General features: G+C 39.1%; 1 long non-coding RNA gene across 1 annotated transcript in view; it reads right to left on the bottom strand.

Annotated features, from left to right (window-relative positions):
* Positions 1-936: 936 nt before the first annotated feature.
* The window catches only part of LOC109145051, a 32,092-nt gene continuing 18,046 nt past the window's right edge, over positions 937-14,982 (bottom strand). The window contains exons 2-3 of the long non-coding RNA XR_002046191.3: positions 9,763-9,810; positions 937-2,249 (exon numbers count right to left, since the gene is read on the bottom strand). This is a non-coding gene — a long non-coding RNA (uncharacterized LOC109145051). The remainder of the gene's footprint in view (positions 2,250-9,762; positions 9,811-14,982) is intronic.

Raw genomic sequence — 14,982 nt, 5'->3', positions numbered from 1 at the left:
CACTGGCATTTGGGTTTTCACACCATATCCTCTACCTGTGGGCTCTGCAGTTCTGTTTAAAACCATCCCTGGATCTTCAGCATCTGCCTGAGCTATTACTGTGTCTTTCCCCAGCTCAGCCACAGCTATGTCTGTGCCTGGCCAAGGGCCCTGTTGATCTGAACTGAGGCACATGGACTGATTCCTTGGTTTGACGTTGGACTTGACTTGTCACCATGGACCTTTCCCAGAGACCACAGGGCTTTGTCTTGTCCTGGCTACCCCACAGGACTTGATCTGACTTCCTAGCTTGACCTCAGACCTGCCTCATCACCTCAAAATTGCCTCTTGATCTCCACTTTGAACCTGGCCACCATCCATGGCCCTTGCTTTACTTGAGAGCAATGGCATGTGCCACCTGCCTGGTGAAACCCTCCCTTGCCAGCTGTGTTATCACCCCCAGCTCCTGGCTCCTGGTGCCTAAGAGCTGGAACCTTACAGCTTCCTGGCACAGTGTTGGCTTCTGCTCATCATTAAGTTTCTCTTGTGTGGATGCACTTATCTGGAAAGGTGCTACATAGCACCAAGCTGAAGTCTACTTGCTGTCTTACAATGTACTTTTTGTTACGTTACAGGATTTGAACCAAGAGAAGCAGGAAAAGACACAGTACTGGGGTGGACAAATCCCAGCTGTGCATTTATGCTTCTTGAAGTACAGTTGTGCCTTTTATTGGAAGCAACATATGCAACTATTGCTCATTTCTATCACAGCAGGGACTACTGTTTTGTTTTTACACATAGTCTCTAAACTGGTGTGTGGAGGTGCATGAGTCCCTTCAGTGACCTTTAAGAAAGTGGAGGTGCCTCAGCTCAGTGCCTGGAGTTAGACAAGTCTGAGTCTGAGCACTTTGCATCATCACCCATTGCACATTTGAAATGTCTCATGAAGCGGATAGGCAGATTTTAAAAATCTATTTTTTATTCATGTCAGTTCATTCCATATGTTTTTGTGCACAAAACCCCCGAACTGTATTTAAGAGTTGGCTGAAAACCTGGCATAAATGTGTTGGCTTACAGTGACGGCTGCTCTCATTTTGTATTTTGAGAGGATGTTTGTTATACAAGGAAATCAGACTGCAGATGTCTGAGTTCCTGTGAGTGCTCTTGACAGAGGAAACTAGATGTTTAAAGTATTTCCAGTGGAATAAAAAGTTACTGCAAGATGTAGACACAAGGGAGTTTTTAACTGCTGGTTAAAAGCCTTGCCTAGAGTTGTTCACAGTTGTGAAATAATGACAAATCCTTGGTAATGGCTTTTCATTTGTGCATCCTGTAAAATACTGTAATGCCACTTCACATAATTGAACTGGAAAGTTATCTAAAATTCAACTTCATGCTGTCCTTACAAGAGTATAGATTTAAATTTTATATCCTCAGTGTTCAGATTGCATAGGGCATGTTTGGAAATGCTCTCTTAAATAATGTATTTTTCCCTGTTCATATTGTAACTTATCTGGAAATTTCTTTCAAAATAAAGTCTTCCCAAACAGCTTATCAAAATCATACCTTTAGGTATTTAGTCCATAGTGAAACTCTGTGTTAGATCCTAAAAACACTGTATAAGAAATAACCATACTAATGATAGTTACTTTTTCATTGGAAGTCTACAGAAGTAGAACAATGTATTGGACATTGTATTTAATAGAGTTAATTAGTGTACAATGGTTATTTAATATGTTAATCAAGATTTAATCATGATAAAACAGACTAATCTTGCCATTATTCTGCCATTATAAAAGTGTAATTGAAATAGATTGGAAAAAAAATTCAGTACGTTCTTGTCAGTGTCTTAAAAACTCTGCACTCAGCACTGCAGTGCTCCAACACAGGTTTCAAAATTAGCTGTATTTAATCAAAGCAGGTTTAATTCAGTTAGTGTTCTACATTAAAACTAAGAGCCACCCACTTGACAGAAGGAAGCTCAGCGCATAATTCTGAAAATGTGTTTTCTCTTTTAGCTTGGTTTCCTAGGGAGGAAGTTGAGGTGGTCATTGTGTCTGTCTCTGCCTATGTTTATCCTTCTTCTTGGCCACCCTCATGACATCCAAATTCTTGGAAATCTTCAGCTAAAGTTTTCAGAAGAGTAGCAGTTCTGAAGGAATGAAGGGTCCATGGGCTTCAGGACTGTATGGAAGAAGAGGGAGTTGATGCTGGCAGCTGTGCTGACAAAGTGACTGCAAGCTGAGCTCACATATTGGACTCTTGGGAATCTGCAAAAGAGAAAGGCATCACAAATGCACTATGGTGTTCTTCTGGGTTCCATTAGATGATTCAACAAGTTTACAGGAATCCAGACCCCATTAGTTTTATTCAGTTACTTACAGAAAAAGTTGTCTAAACTTTGCAGCAGAGACAGTTATTGTTGGGGCTTTAATCTTGATAGATACATAGATTATGCAGGCCAGCATATTTACCACAGCTTGCAATAATCTGTCTTCAGCTACCACTTGGGCTATTTTCTAAGGGAAACCCATGCAAGGATGCCTCACACTTGAGGGCCAGTTAAAGTATGCTAAGGATGCATACTTTGGACCCAGACCACGGTGAAAAAAGGGAGAGGACCTGCAGTTTAGTCACAGACACGGGGCAGCATATTTCATTAGGAAGGGAGAGGATGCCATCTCACTTAGGTGTGTAGTAGCCCAACTGTACCAGCAGCCACAGTCTGTAAGTAACAGTACCAATTATAAATTTGTGATTGAAATCAATTATTTTCATTTCCCTCTAGCTTTTGGGGCACTCTTCAAAGTTCATGGTTTTGGTAATCCTCTGTAACCAAGGCGTTATCAACATTTTAACTATCTCTTAAAATAATTAAGTCTGATGCATTCATGACTTCAGGGTTGAAGCAGGGTTGAATTAAGAATGTAAAACAAGTACCTGAACTTGTGATGCTCCAGATAAACTTATCTGTGCTTCCAAATTTTATAATATTACTTATTTCAGATCTTTCACTGGTGTAAATGAGTAAATCAGACTGGTTACAAGTATTTAGAGGTCTGACTTTGTGCATAAGCCAAAATCTTGTTGATTTCCAAGGGGTGTCACACTTTTATATAGCTATGAATATTATTAATGTCTGTGTACTGTGAATTTGGCATCTAATTATGTCTGCAGAAATATTGTTCTTCCAAGATCATGAAACTTTTTTTCCTATTAACTGTGTTTCTTCAAGATGTGGGGTTGATTTTTTTATTTTTTTGATACTGCTAAAAAACAACAGTGGGGATAATACTGTTGATCCCTGTTAAATTTTAGTTCTGAAGAATAATTTCATGTGGACCTTTTTGTTAGAAGGCTCTCAGAAGGAGTATTTTGTAGAGAAGTTTACAGTGCTGTGTTTCTTAGCAAAGGAAAGTCAGGCTTAGTGAGACAGTATGCTCATTTGCTACTGAGCACTTTTGATATGAGTTATGCTTTGGAATATGTTCTGTGTTAAATTTTGTTATGAATCTGTTAAAAGAATCATTCATAGTTATGAGATGAAAATAATTGCTGCCAATTTTTACAATGCCCTTTTAAAAGGAGGATCATCAAAGAGCAATCAAATATTTCTGATGTGGGGTCCAATTTGACCCAATAGTGATGAAAACAAGTACCTGGGCCAAATTAAGCAATGGTGCAAATGATGTGAACACCTTGTCTTTAGTAGTAAGGCACCTTTTCTCAGAATCCTGAGCCATAACACTGGAGAACCCCGTGTTCTTTTTTCCTTCATCTCTGCAGTTCTGGCAGTCAGGGGACCTAAGGTGAAGAACAGGGAAATCTCCAGATGAGCCCCATTTTTCCTGCAATGGTCTTGAGCAGCAGGAGCAGAGGCTCTGCCCCAAACAGGCTGTGTCATTCACTGATTGTGTGTGTATTGCAGGGGTGTTGCCCAGGTAAATTATAGCAGGTTTTGGCTTTGAAAAGTAACTGACATGGAATATTCCCTTTATACCAATAATTTTGAACCTGTTGCCTACAAATATTAATGGCTGCTTCTGAGGACTTCCATTTCCCATGCAGGAGTGAGCACTGCCCCTGTAAAGCTTCAGTATTCTGGGACTTGAAAATGTTAGTTTGCTGATTTCTGCAGTGCAAAGAGTTTGGTGAAATTTTCAGCGAGCAGTGTAGAAACACAAATTGCCCAAACATTTTATGGAACCTTAAGAACAAACATTTTTTTCTGTCAACTGAAATATGAGGTCATTTCAGATGATTGGGGAAATTAACAGAATACAGGCTTGTTCAGTTAAATGTTGGCAATATAATACTCAGATTTTCTGATGAGTAATTTTACTTCTACTGAAGCTGTTTGAAAAAAGAAAACCCAACTAATGGGTAAATTTAATTGACAAACTCATTGTTCCCCTTTATTTTTGGGAGAAAGTTTTTTTTGTTACCTAGATTTCAAAAATGACCCATATTCTTTTCTCATTAAAATATTCACTGATTATTTTCACTTAAATTTTAATTAAGAATGAATGTAGATCAGTTGCTAAATAGTCCATTTTCCAATATGCTATGGTCTTGGAACAGACAGGATAGCTCTGGTAAAGTGAAAATATTGCTAACCTTTTCTTCATTTAAAACATTTAGCACGGAAATGAAACTTTTTGTTTCAAATACTTGAGACAGTTTTATAGAATAAAAATTGAAATGCTTCACACATTTTTTGAAGGTCTCATATGGAAAAAAAATCCATGTAATTTTACTGATATTGTTAGGCCTGCTCAAGAAAAGAATAATTTTTGATATCGTGTAACCAAAATGGATTTGAGATTCAGAGCAGGCATATTACTGAGAGCCCAGGGTTTGTCTACCATTTATTAGGGACTTTCTTATATAGTGATCTTCAAGAGATCTCTGTATTTATTATGTTCTGTTTGTACACCAACTCTCTTTCAGACAGTGAAACTCCCAGAACATTGCTATTGCAAATACATGGAATTACTTACCTTCTCTGCCCTAGTTATTTCTATCCGTAGTTCAAACTTACATGTGTTAGCTCATGAAATTTAAGAGTAGCATGTTAAAAGCGAGTAAGAAATATTGATTACCCTCATGGGATTTAACCAGCAGAAGTTATGGTGAGAATTTTTGGAGTGAGAGTTTAGTTTTGAACAGTTATGGTGGTGGTGATTAATTTTGAGTTGTGTTTTTAGCCTTTTTTTTTTTTTTTTTTTTTTTTGGGAATTTGAGGGCACATAAGTTCATGTGATTACAGAAAGGAGATATTTCATCTGGTCTGCTTGCTTGGCTCCAGGGTATGTAATGGCTGTGAGGACAGTAAATGTTACTGTAATAGCTGTGAGCCCTTTAGTCCATGTGTGAGCAGAGGAGCTGCTGTGGCAAGGCTGCTACTTTGATGTGACTGCACAGGAGTTCCAAAACTTGAGGGTGCAGAGAGAACCTCCCTGGATAACTGCATTACTACTCAGCAAGTAGGACAAGTAAAAACCTGCACAGTTTACCGTTTTTTTTAAAAAATTCTCTCTTATTGAGCTGCTGGGTGAGGTGGACTGCTGTAGAGCATCTAATAGAATTACAGGGATCTTCAGAATGAGTTGGAAATGAAATTCCTACAGCTTAATATCCTCTAAGTCCAGTTCTGGAGGCGCTGAATGCAGGGTACAGTGTAAAGAACCTGGAGCTGATACAGAAAGAACCTGGAGTTGATACAGAAATCTCTTTTGGGCATGGGTAGTTCTGATGTCCCTGTAACTAGGGATGATAGGCTGAGGTCAGTGAGAATTTTACTGATGGAGGTGTTTTACCTGAACACAAATCATTTGAAGAACCACTAGCATTGTTTTCTGACACAGGAACAGCCACAAAAGTCATAGTTAAAGCTGGTTCAAGAATGTTTAGAATGTTTCTCCTGCAATTTTTTTTTCTGGGGGGATTTTTGTGGAGGGTTATTTTATCTATTTTATGTTTTGGTTTTTTTTTTTTTTTCCCCATTGTGCTGCTTTAACTGTAAAGATAAAACACATTTTAGCCCATGAATCATTACCTGATTTGTCCCTGTTGTCATCCTGTGAAATGCTAAGATACTTTGGCTGCATGATTGGTCACCTGAATTACATGGTATTGATGTTATTTTTGTATCTGACAGCTTAAATGCAATGAGTTGTATATTCTGTAAACCTTGAAGGTCTACTGGACTTGTCAGAATAATTTGATGTATGTTTTTTCAGCGGGTTCTTTGTTAAGACTTTTTGGCCAGAAACATAGCATTATTCTATGGTATTCATCCCAAAAGGAAGGTAGAATTTTCCTTTTCCCTACAAAAAGAATTTAATTCACTGTGGAATACCACTCTGTTTTTTCATCAACCAACTAGAGTACTGGGCCTCAAATTTGTTTACTGTAAACACTTGCATGGAGGAAATTTTCCTCACAGAAAGGCTCACAAAAAACAAGATCAGTTAACATGTTTAAAATAAAATTCTATTTTCAAACCATGGCCATTTTTTTCAGTGATAATTCAAGTGCTCTTTTTCAATTATGGTTCTTCAACTCTGTGCACAAGTCTTGAATGTGACTGTGGCAACGAGATGGTGAGAGATCTTCTGATCTTTGTTTTTGTTTGGGATTTAAAAAAAAATTTTTTTTTGTTTTTCTTCATGGTTTGATTCATGCATCATTGTTCCAAGACCAGGAGCTAAGGTACAATTACCTCTGGACTTCTGGTGTCTGAGAAGGCACCACTACTTCAGAACAGTGCTAGGATCTAGCAGCTTTTGTAGGAGTATTAGTAAGTCATGGCATGGGAAGGGCAGTGTGGCAGTAGAGGAGTTAAAGTAACTCATGTGGAACTTTGAGTTGCCCAACTGATCTAATTCCATTAAACTGGGAACCTGTGACACAGTTCTTAGTGGTGTAGGGGATAAATGAAATGGATGGCCTCTGTGCAACTGCAGATCAATAATTGTCTTTAAAAAGTAAATATGGTCTCCAACCACGTTTGACAATAACTGGAAATGATTCTTTGGTAGCCATCTATTTGCTAAACCCAATGTGAAGTGTCGGAGCTCATTAGGGCTGGGCACAAAGCAGGATGCCGGGCTGTCTCAACTGGATGCAGTCAGCAAGTTGGGTCACCAACACCGTTCAGCAAAAAACAACTTCTGGCCAGATGTGCTGGGACAGTTGTCTCTTTTCGGGGTACTACTACGAAGATTTCCACCTATTAAAGCAACAAGGGTAACTTCATTTTCCCTTTTTTATTTATTTTTTTTGCTCGCCCCTGTACCGGGAGGAGAGGGATGTGCTCGGCCGGTGCCGGCAGGTGGCAGTGTGGGCGTGCGGATGGCGCCCGCCGACCCCCCGGGCCGGAAACGAGCCCCAAAAAAATGGCTTTTTGCCTCAGAAGCGTTTATTAAGCGAGCCCTTCGCCGTGGGAGTGTCAGCCCGCCAGGTCTCTCGAAAGAAGCCAGCAAAACGCAGGTGCTGCTCTGCAAGTGCACGCTCCGAAACGGGGCTGAAAAGCCTCTCGGAGGAGAGCGGGGAAAAGGAAAAGAGAGAAAAAAAGAACATATGTGTGCTATTCATTTATTCAGAGCCACGCACTCTGCCAATCATCCTTTACATCACTCGGTGCCTCGGGAAAAGCTGCTCAGAAACAATCTTTGTTACTCGAGGAAACCAGGCTTGTGCTTTTGCGCCACTTGGAGAAAGCATAAAACATTTTGTCCCTTATGAAACTCGGCACACACAAATCGATTAGGAGAAGATCTGAAACCTCTGACCCTTGCAGATTCTGACCAATCCAAGCTAAACCCTCCACCTACTTGTTCTTTCTTGCACTCACAAATAAAGTAAACATAAAAACATGAGGAGGGAAAGAAGGAAAGAAGTCTGAACTGACAGCCCAGGCTCTGGAGACGGGTTTGTCTCAGCTGTATGGTTCTGCTGCATGGCTGTAAAGATGCTGTGTGTGTAATAGGCCTTGAACAAAGTCAGTACAAGAGAAACAGTTTTTTTAAAAAAATTATTTCATTTTTAACAAACAAAAGCTCATCTTTAACAGAAATTCTACTGTCAGCAGTAACAATAGGGATGCAAGATCTTCCTTCCTGAAGGAAGATCACAGAACCCCACAGAAGAGGCTAAGAACCCTGTCTCATGGGACGCCTGTGTGCACCTGGATTTGCAGCAAGATCCACGCCTTGGGAGGACAGGAGCGTACCAAGTGCCACTCTGGCAGAGTGAATCATGAACATCAGTCAATTCAGATTTCTTTTTTCTTTAGTGGGACTAGGTGCAGGTTGTTAAATGATGATATAGTGATCCATGCAAAGGAAGCAATTTAGAATGCCACTAGAAGGAGAGGTATTGATCCCACAAAATCCAAGAGCTATGCTGCATATTTTTGATTATCATATATTGACATCTTATAGCTAGTTTACTTTAAAAATGTTATTCCTTATAATTAGGGTGGGGTATATTCTCATTCAATTACTCAAGTAATTAGGTTCATGGCTACTCTTATGCTATACCTTTCATGCTTCACTGATCTTTATTCTCCAGTTCAATACATATTGAGCTGGGACAACTGCCTTTCAACTTGTTTTGCCTAAAAGCCACATTAGCCCTTAACTCCAGGTTATCTAATTTTGAGATAAAACAGAGGTCTTAGCTGTGATGCAGGATTTTCTCCTTATATTTTTCTGAGAGAGACAAGACCTGGGACCTTTGTTAACAGGCATCCATGAGATACTTTGCACTCCCTCTATTTCCTATCAATTGCTGTCTTCAGTTTCCATGGGGAAAGTGTGGAGGTATAAAAACATTAACAGAACTTCAGAGATATTCTAAACTTTTCCTCTGGACCAGCCTGGGACTATACACCAAAAGCACTCACAGCACAGAACTTTCTTGGGCCTCTTAATGCTTTTATCAGCCCCTGCCCAGAGGAAGGAATTTGCCCCCTGGGGGAGGATTCTCTCTGCCTGCCTGTGTTGTGGATTTGGGTGTTTTTTGTGAAGCCTGTCAGTGAAACTCACCTCTTAGTGAGCTGATGATGTGAGAGTAGGGTGGGACAGAAGATATCCTGTGATACTTTGAAGACAAGCCCATAATAAACTCTTTTTCACTCGTTTGTTGTTTGGTGTTTTTCTTCTTTTTTTTTTTTTTGGTTTTATCTATTACAGGTCTTCCCAGTTTATAGTTTTTGAAATTTCAGGTTTTCACTTAGTAACTTTTGCAGGAATCAGAACTTTAAAATGTCTTTTACTGTATTCTGAGACACATGCATCATCTGGGAGTTGAGAGTAGTCTAGAAAATCTAGTGCATTGTGGAAAAATAATCCTGGGCTTGAATCTTTGCATCATTCTCCATTTAAGGCTAGTGGGGATGGGGAGCTGTGCTAGAGGAAAACCAAATATTTTAAGTGCTGAATATCCCTAACCAATAATGTTCACTGTCCCTGTGTGCTTAGAGAATTAGAGGCAGTTAATAAGTTTTGTATTTATGCTTCTGAGGGTCACTTTTTTTGTCTGGAATATCTTACTTCTGTCCCTGACAGGAATAGACTGCACAGGAGGTTCTTAACCAGCAGCCAAAATAGGGACTCACATGTTTTTGTAAGGTTAGTTATACATCTGTTTTGGGTAAAATTGTTGCAGGAATGGAATTTGACCTATAGCGTTGGGCTCCTTGTGTGACTTGTTTGGTCTGCACTTATAATTTGGTTTTGTTTATATTAATCTGTAAATTCTTAAAAAAACCCTTACCTGAATCATAGAGTGCACTTGTCTGTTTTTCTGTCTGTTGGAGGAAATCTGAAAATAAGAGAGGAAAAAAAAATGGTATTTGATCTTAGCCGTGAAGGAGACAAAAGCTCTCGGATTCCGGGTATGGAAAGCTTTTCTTATTCCTTTTAGTGATGGGCTAGTCTCCAAAAACCTGTGAAGTGTTCAGTTTGCATAAACAATCAAAGATCTGGATGTTTATCTGAGGCTTTTCTATGGCTCTTTGGAGTGGAAATGGGTTTGGGAGAATTAAGAAAATGAGCTCTTTGTGCTCTTTGCATTTGGTGTGGTCAGGAGTACCACAAGCACAGTTTTTCTTCCAGTCATTTGGCATTTCAGCTTCCTGCTCTGGTTCCACCTCAAGGTGAATGATACTGAAGAAAACGAAAGGGTCTTAAAGTGACATTGTGAAGAGAGAAGCTAGAAATGATTAAAAAATTAAATTTCTGTCTTCACTTCCCTTAAATCACAGATTCCGTCTTCAAAATTTTGTCTGTGAAGGGACTCCTTATGCAGAACAGGATTTTTCCCTGTATTGATATACCTGGGCAGTTGCTTTGGCTAGCCAGGAGACGGGCTAGCCAGGTCAGGACTTGAGGAGTAGAGGGAACATGGTGTTACTCTCTTTATTTATTAATTTATTTTTTGGTTTACATTCCAAATTTTACTCTCTTCTATCTTTACTGATATCTTTATCTTTAAAGATACTGGGGGGAGGTCAGGGGTTGAGTCTTGGGTCTTTAAAAAGAACCAAAAACCCAAACCCAAACAACAATTGGAGGTCACTTTCAAGTTGGATGGCTATGTGGCAAGATTATTGTTTTAACCCAGTGAATTTGCAGACTCTTAATTTGTTTGCTCATTGTAAACTAAAATAAAAACTCTATTAAAAAAAATCACTTATAAATCCCTGTTTCCTGATGAGTTGGATCATCTAAGCTGCAGGACATTGTAGGGGTATCTTTGCCTGGTTTTTGGTTTGATTTCCCAAAAGTTGTGCTGCTGCTCTGAATCTCTGAGCTCCAGCTCTGAGCCAGTTCAGGGAGCTTATCAGGCTGGCTGTGGAAAGCTGGATGATGTAAGTCAGCTTCTGCTCACAGGTGGAAAGCGCCTTCCAGGTGCACAGGAAGGACTGTTGGTGAGGCAATACTGAAGGGCTGCAAACATTACCTGAACAGGATGAGCATCTGACAGGGCAAGTCAGAAGTCCTGAGCTGCAGAAAGTTTTGGAGGAGTTCTCTAAACCACCCCTGTGGATACAAGCCTCTCTGAATTGCTTCTCATTAAAGGATTCTTAGGTATATATAGATATAAAGTAGGCATAGATATTTTTCCCATGAAGAGCAGTTTCTAGGCATTAGGAGATGGTCCATAAATTAAGTACACAGCAGTGAACACCAACCAGAACATTGCAGGCCAGAGTGCAGCCAGCCTGTTTCAAATCAGTTTGTATTATCAGTGAAAATCTATTTGGCACTTGTTCATTACCCTTTTTAAGCCAAAGGAGATTATCCACTATTTCCTTTAATGTCATCTGTTTGGTTTATGAAGAATGACTCAAGGAAGTTTTTCTCTAATTCGAAACAAACAGTCTGCTTACACATGGATTTGTCTGTCCTGGGGAGCCTGCGCACATCAGGTGTTACAAGAGTGGAAATGATTTTCAGAGTCAAGCAGAAGAAAGAGAAGGAAATGTCTTCTAGGAAGCCATGGCTGTTGATAACTTTTCATCTCTAACCTGTTGTAAAAATCTGAATGAAAATTAGACCCATTATATGGTGTACTGAGGTAGTAAACTATTAGTTAGTTAGCCCTGGGTTCCTCTCTAATTGGTAGAAAAAGAAACTGCCCCAGAGGACAGTTCAAAGCATCTTGGGCAGGAGCCTGCTTTGTGGTCCCATGAAGTGAATGATTTCTTTCTGCTGACGACTGGCCTAGCTGACTGTGCTGCCCAAAGTTAGGCTGTGCATACTCTCTTCATGTGTCCCTGTTGTGTGCAGTGAACAGTTCAGTATTATTTGTACTGAAGTGACTCTTTATCACAAATTCTTTTCTGTGTAGAGTGTACCTCCAAAATGCAACATGAGAGTTTTCCGGCTCTTGCTGTCATGTAAAAATTTCAAATAAAGGAATAATTGGTAAGAGGACACCTAGCTTAGTGGTGAACAGGGTAGGAACAGCTTTTACAATAAGGATACCAACCAGCTTGAGTTCACACTGGCTCAATTATGCTGTTAAGATGCTTCTTCCACATCATGTTTGTTGGCCCACAAGAAGGGGGGTTGAATATAACTGGTAAGGATTTTTTGTTAGGCACTGAGGTTTAGTTGATGCTCCATAAGATACTAAATGTATCTAATCCCCCTAAAATTTAAAAATGGAGACACCATGCTCTAGGAAACTCAGGAAAAAAAATTAAAATGGGTCAGAGAATATTGTAAATAGTTATTGAAAAACCTCAGGCATTTTCAGAAGCACTGGCAACCTGTAATATGCACCCATGGGACCTAGATAAATGTTTATTGGGGTGCTTGTTAAAACAAAAGGTCTTTGCAACCTGGCAGTAAAGAAGATATATCTAGTTTAAAATGAACATTTGTACATAATATTCTTAAGGACATTATCTTACAGGGACAATGTTTAAAGCATTTTTTAGAAGTAAAATAGTAGTCAAATGAACAACAGGTAGGTGTATACTTACATGCTGAATGCAGTATGGTGGATTGGAAAAATCAAGGAAATCTGAGACAAGATTTTATACAGACTAGACAAGCCAGGGAGAGGACAGTTCCTGATGATAGGCATGTTGTAAGTGAGGTGAGTGGATAGGAATTTCTACAGTGTTGTTACAGTGTGCTTTCTGCACTTGTGTACAATGCGTATATATTGTGTATATACAGTGTATCTATATATACACATATGGGCAAAATATAGCTCACATGCTCTTCTAAAGTCTTGTATCAGTGACAAGATCAAGCTCACACAGCAGCATACCACTCCTTCACTGCTAGGAGTGTCCCAGACCTCTTAATATCAAAAAATCTTGGTCATCGTATCGGCCCTGTTGTATTCGGACACCATAGGTTCACCGTTAGGACACCTGCTTCACAACTCACAGGTTAGAGCCTTCTGCACTTCAGTGATATGTAGTATAATCAATAAGGGTACTACTTCTTGTGTGGTCTTAGAGGCAGTTAAAATATATATAAAATAAATCCAAGTTGTTTTCATTCTGCAGCATTAGAGTTTCCATGTGTTATTTTAAATGTGAAATACAATTCTAACGATGATTTTAAAAAAGCAATTTGCAAATGTTTCATAGAATAATGAAAAATAAGGCTGAGAAGAAGTATCAAGAAGCAGAATCAAGTTTATCTGTATTAGTTTTGACAGATATTTGTCCAATATCCCAATGAAAACCTCGAACTGGAGATTCCACAATCACTCCAGGCAGTCTATTTTAAAGCTTAACTGTTCCTACTATTAGAAAGTTTTCACTGGTATCTAAATCTCACTTGCTGAAATATAAGTATCTCACTACTTTCCCTGCCAAAGTGCACAAGTAGAATGGATTATTCCCCTCCTCTTTGCAAAAGTATTTCTTTCTCCCTTAATGTATAAAATACTTTTTTTAAAAAAAAAATAAATTCTAGGCACTTGATGTACATGTTCCTGTTGAAAATGTTTGCTACAAAAACTGCAGTGCATTTGGTTTAGCCATGTTATCCTAAACACTATGTGTCCTGTATATTTCCTGTGTTGCTGCTTTTCCCGCTCTCAGCGCAGACCGATCCACAGTCAGTTCCTGCAGTGGTTTTGCTCACAGTTCCTTTCTAAATTGCCATAATACCGTATTCCCAAGGCATCAATAAATCTGATGTATTTTGACTATTTATCTTGCAGGCAATAAATATCTGTTTACAAAGTGCGTTTCGTGAATTCGCTCAAATTGCATTTGGGCTGCCGCAATCTTGGAAAAAAAAAAAGAGGCGTTAAAGGTTTGATGCGAGAGAACATTGCATTTAACTTCAGGGGAGAGCTAAACTTGTGATTCTGTCATCAGAGGTGAAACAGCAGAGCCCTATTTCTTGCTAACGTTAAACCATTTATTCTTATTTACCTGTCATTTTTATTACAGGCATTCAGTCTGATGCTCATGACAAAAAAGTTCAGACATGCTTCAAAATGAATTTGTTGCATACCGAGTGTAGAAAACTATACTTTATGGATGGTAGCTGGAGGTGACTTGTGGTTTACCACTGATTATAAATTATTTAAAGGGAAATACATATAATTGACATTCAGAGCTGATAGCATCAATATTTACTGGAACATACTCTCATCTTTGTTTTTTTCTTCTGGCTATAAGCATGTGGATTAACCCAGGCATGTGGCACTGTGTGTCTTGATGTGCCCAACAGCTCTTCATTTACACTTGATCTGTCAAACTGCTATTTATGCAAATATTTTTAGAAACAGCGTTAAGTTATAATTGGGAGTACCCATTTTATACTATTGAGATGGCACGATGAAAAATAAATTCTTGCTCTCTAGTAAAGCAGTATTTCCTCTAAGGAAAAGGGTAGTTCCTTAAACCATTACTGTAAATAGGATTTACACAAGCGAATGACGCACATATTTATAAGTGCGTTCAGAAATTTATAAATTTCTGAACCTATATGTAGTCTCAGCATAAGTTCATCCCTCTCTTGCATTCATCTACAGTAGCAGACAACATTGGTATTCACAGCTATTCCTAAACCTCATCTGCTTTGATTCTTTTAAATCTACACCCTAAGATTTTTCTGGCAGATACCACATTACGTTTTATGCTGTCTGCCCATTCTCAGCTGAGCAAGTGCAGCAACTTGCTGTGAAAAGAAAAGTCAATATTTGCAATGTGGACTTGAGCTATGGCCCTTGTTCATGAGCTGGGTGACCACTGCAGAATGTTCCATCTTCCTGTATTCCCCTGTTTTTTCTGTGGTCATGAGAAGAGATTTTTGTGTTTGTTTGGTTTGTTTTGCACAGTACAAATTGCATTACTGACAAATGTCAGATCTCTACTTTCCCTTAGCCTTCATGGCAATAAGTGAATAAAAGCAAGTAATTTTACTGCATAGCAACAAAACGAGTGTCCAGTGGTCTTTTGAACACTGTGCTCCCACACAGCTCTGCCAACCATCAGAACGATGATGCTCA

This window comes from Corvus cornix, chromosome 2 (assembly GCF_000738735.6).
Source record: "Corvus cornix cornix isolate S_Up_H32 chromosome 2, ASM73873v5, whole genome shotgun sequence".
In the NCBI taxonomy this organism is placed as follows: Eukaryota; Metazoa; Chordata; class Aves; order Passeriformes; family Corvidae; genus Corvus; species Corvus cornix.
Note: the sequence above shows the minus strand (reverse complement) of the source record. Positions and strands in the feature narration are given on the sequence as shown.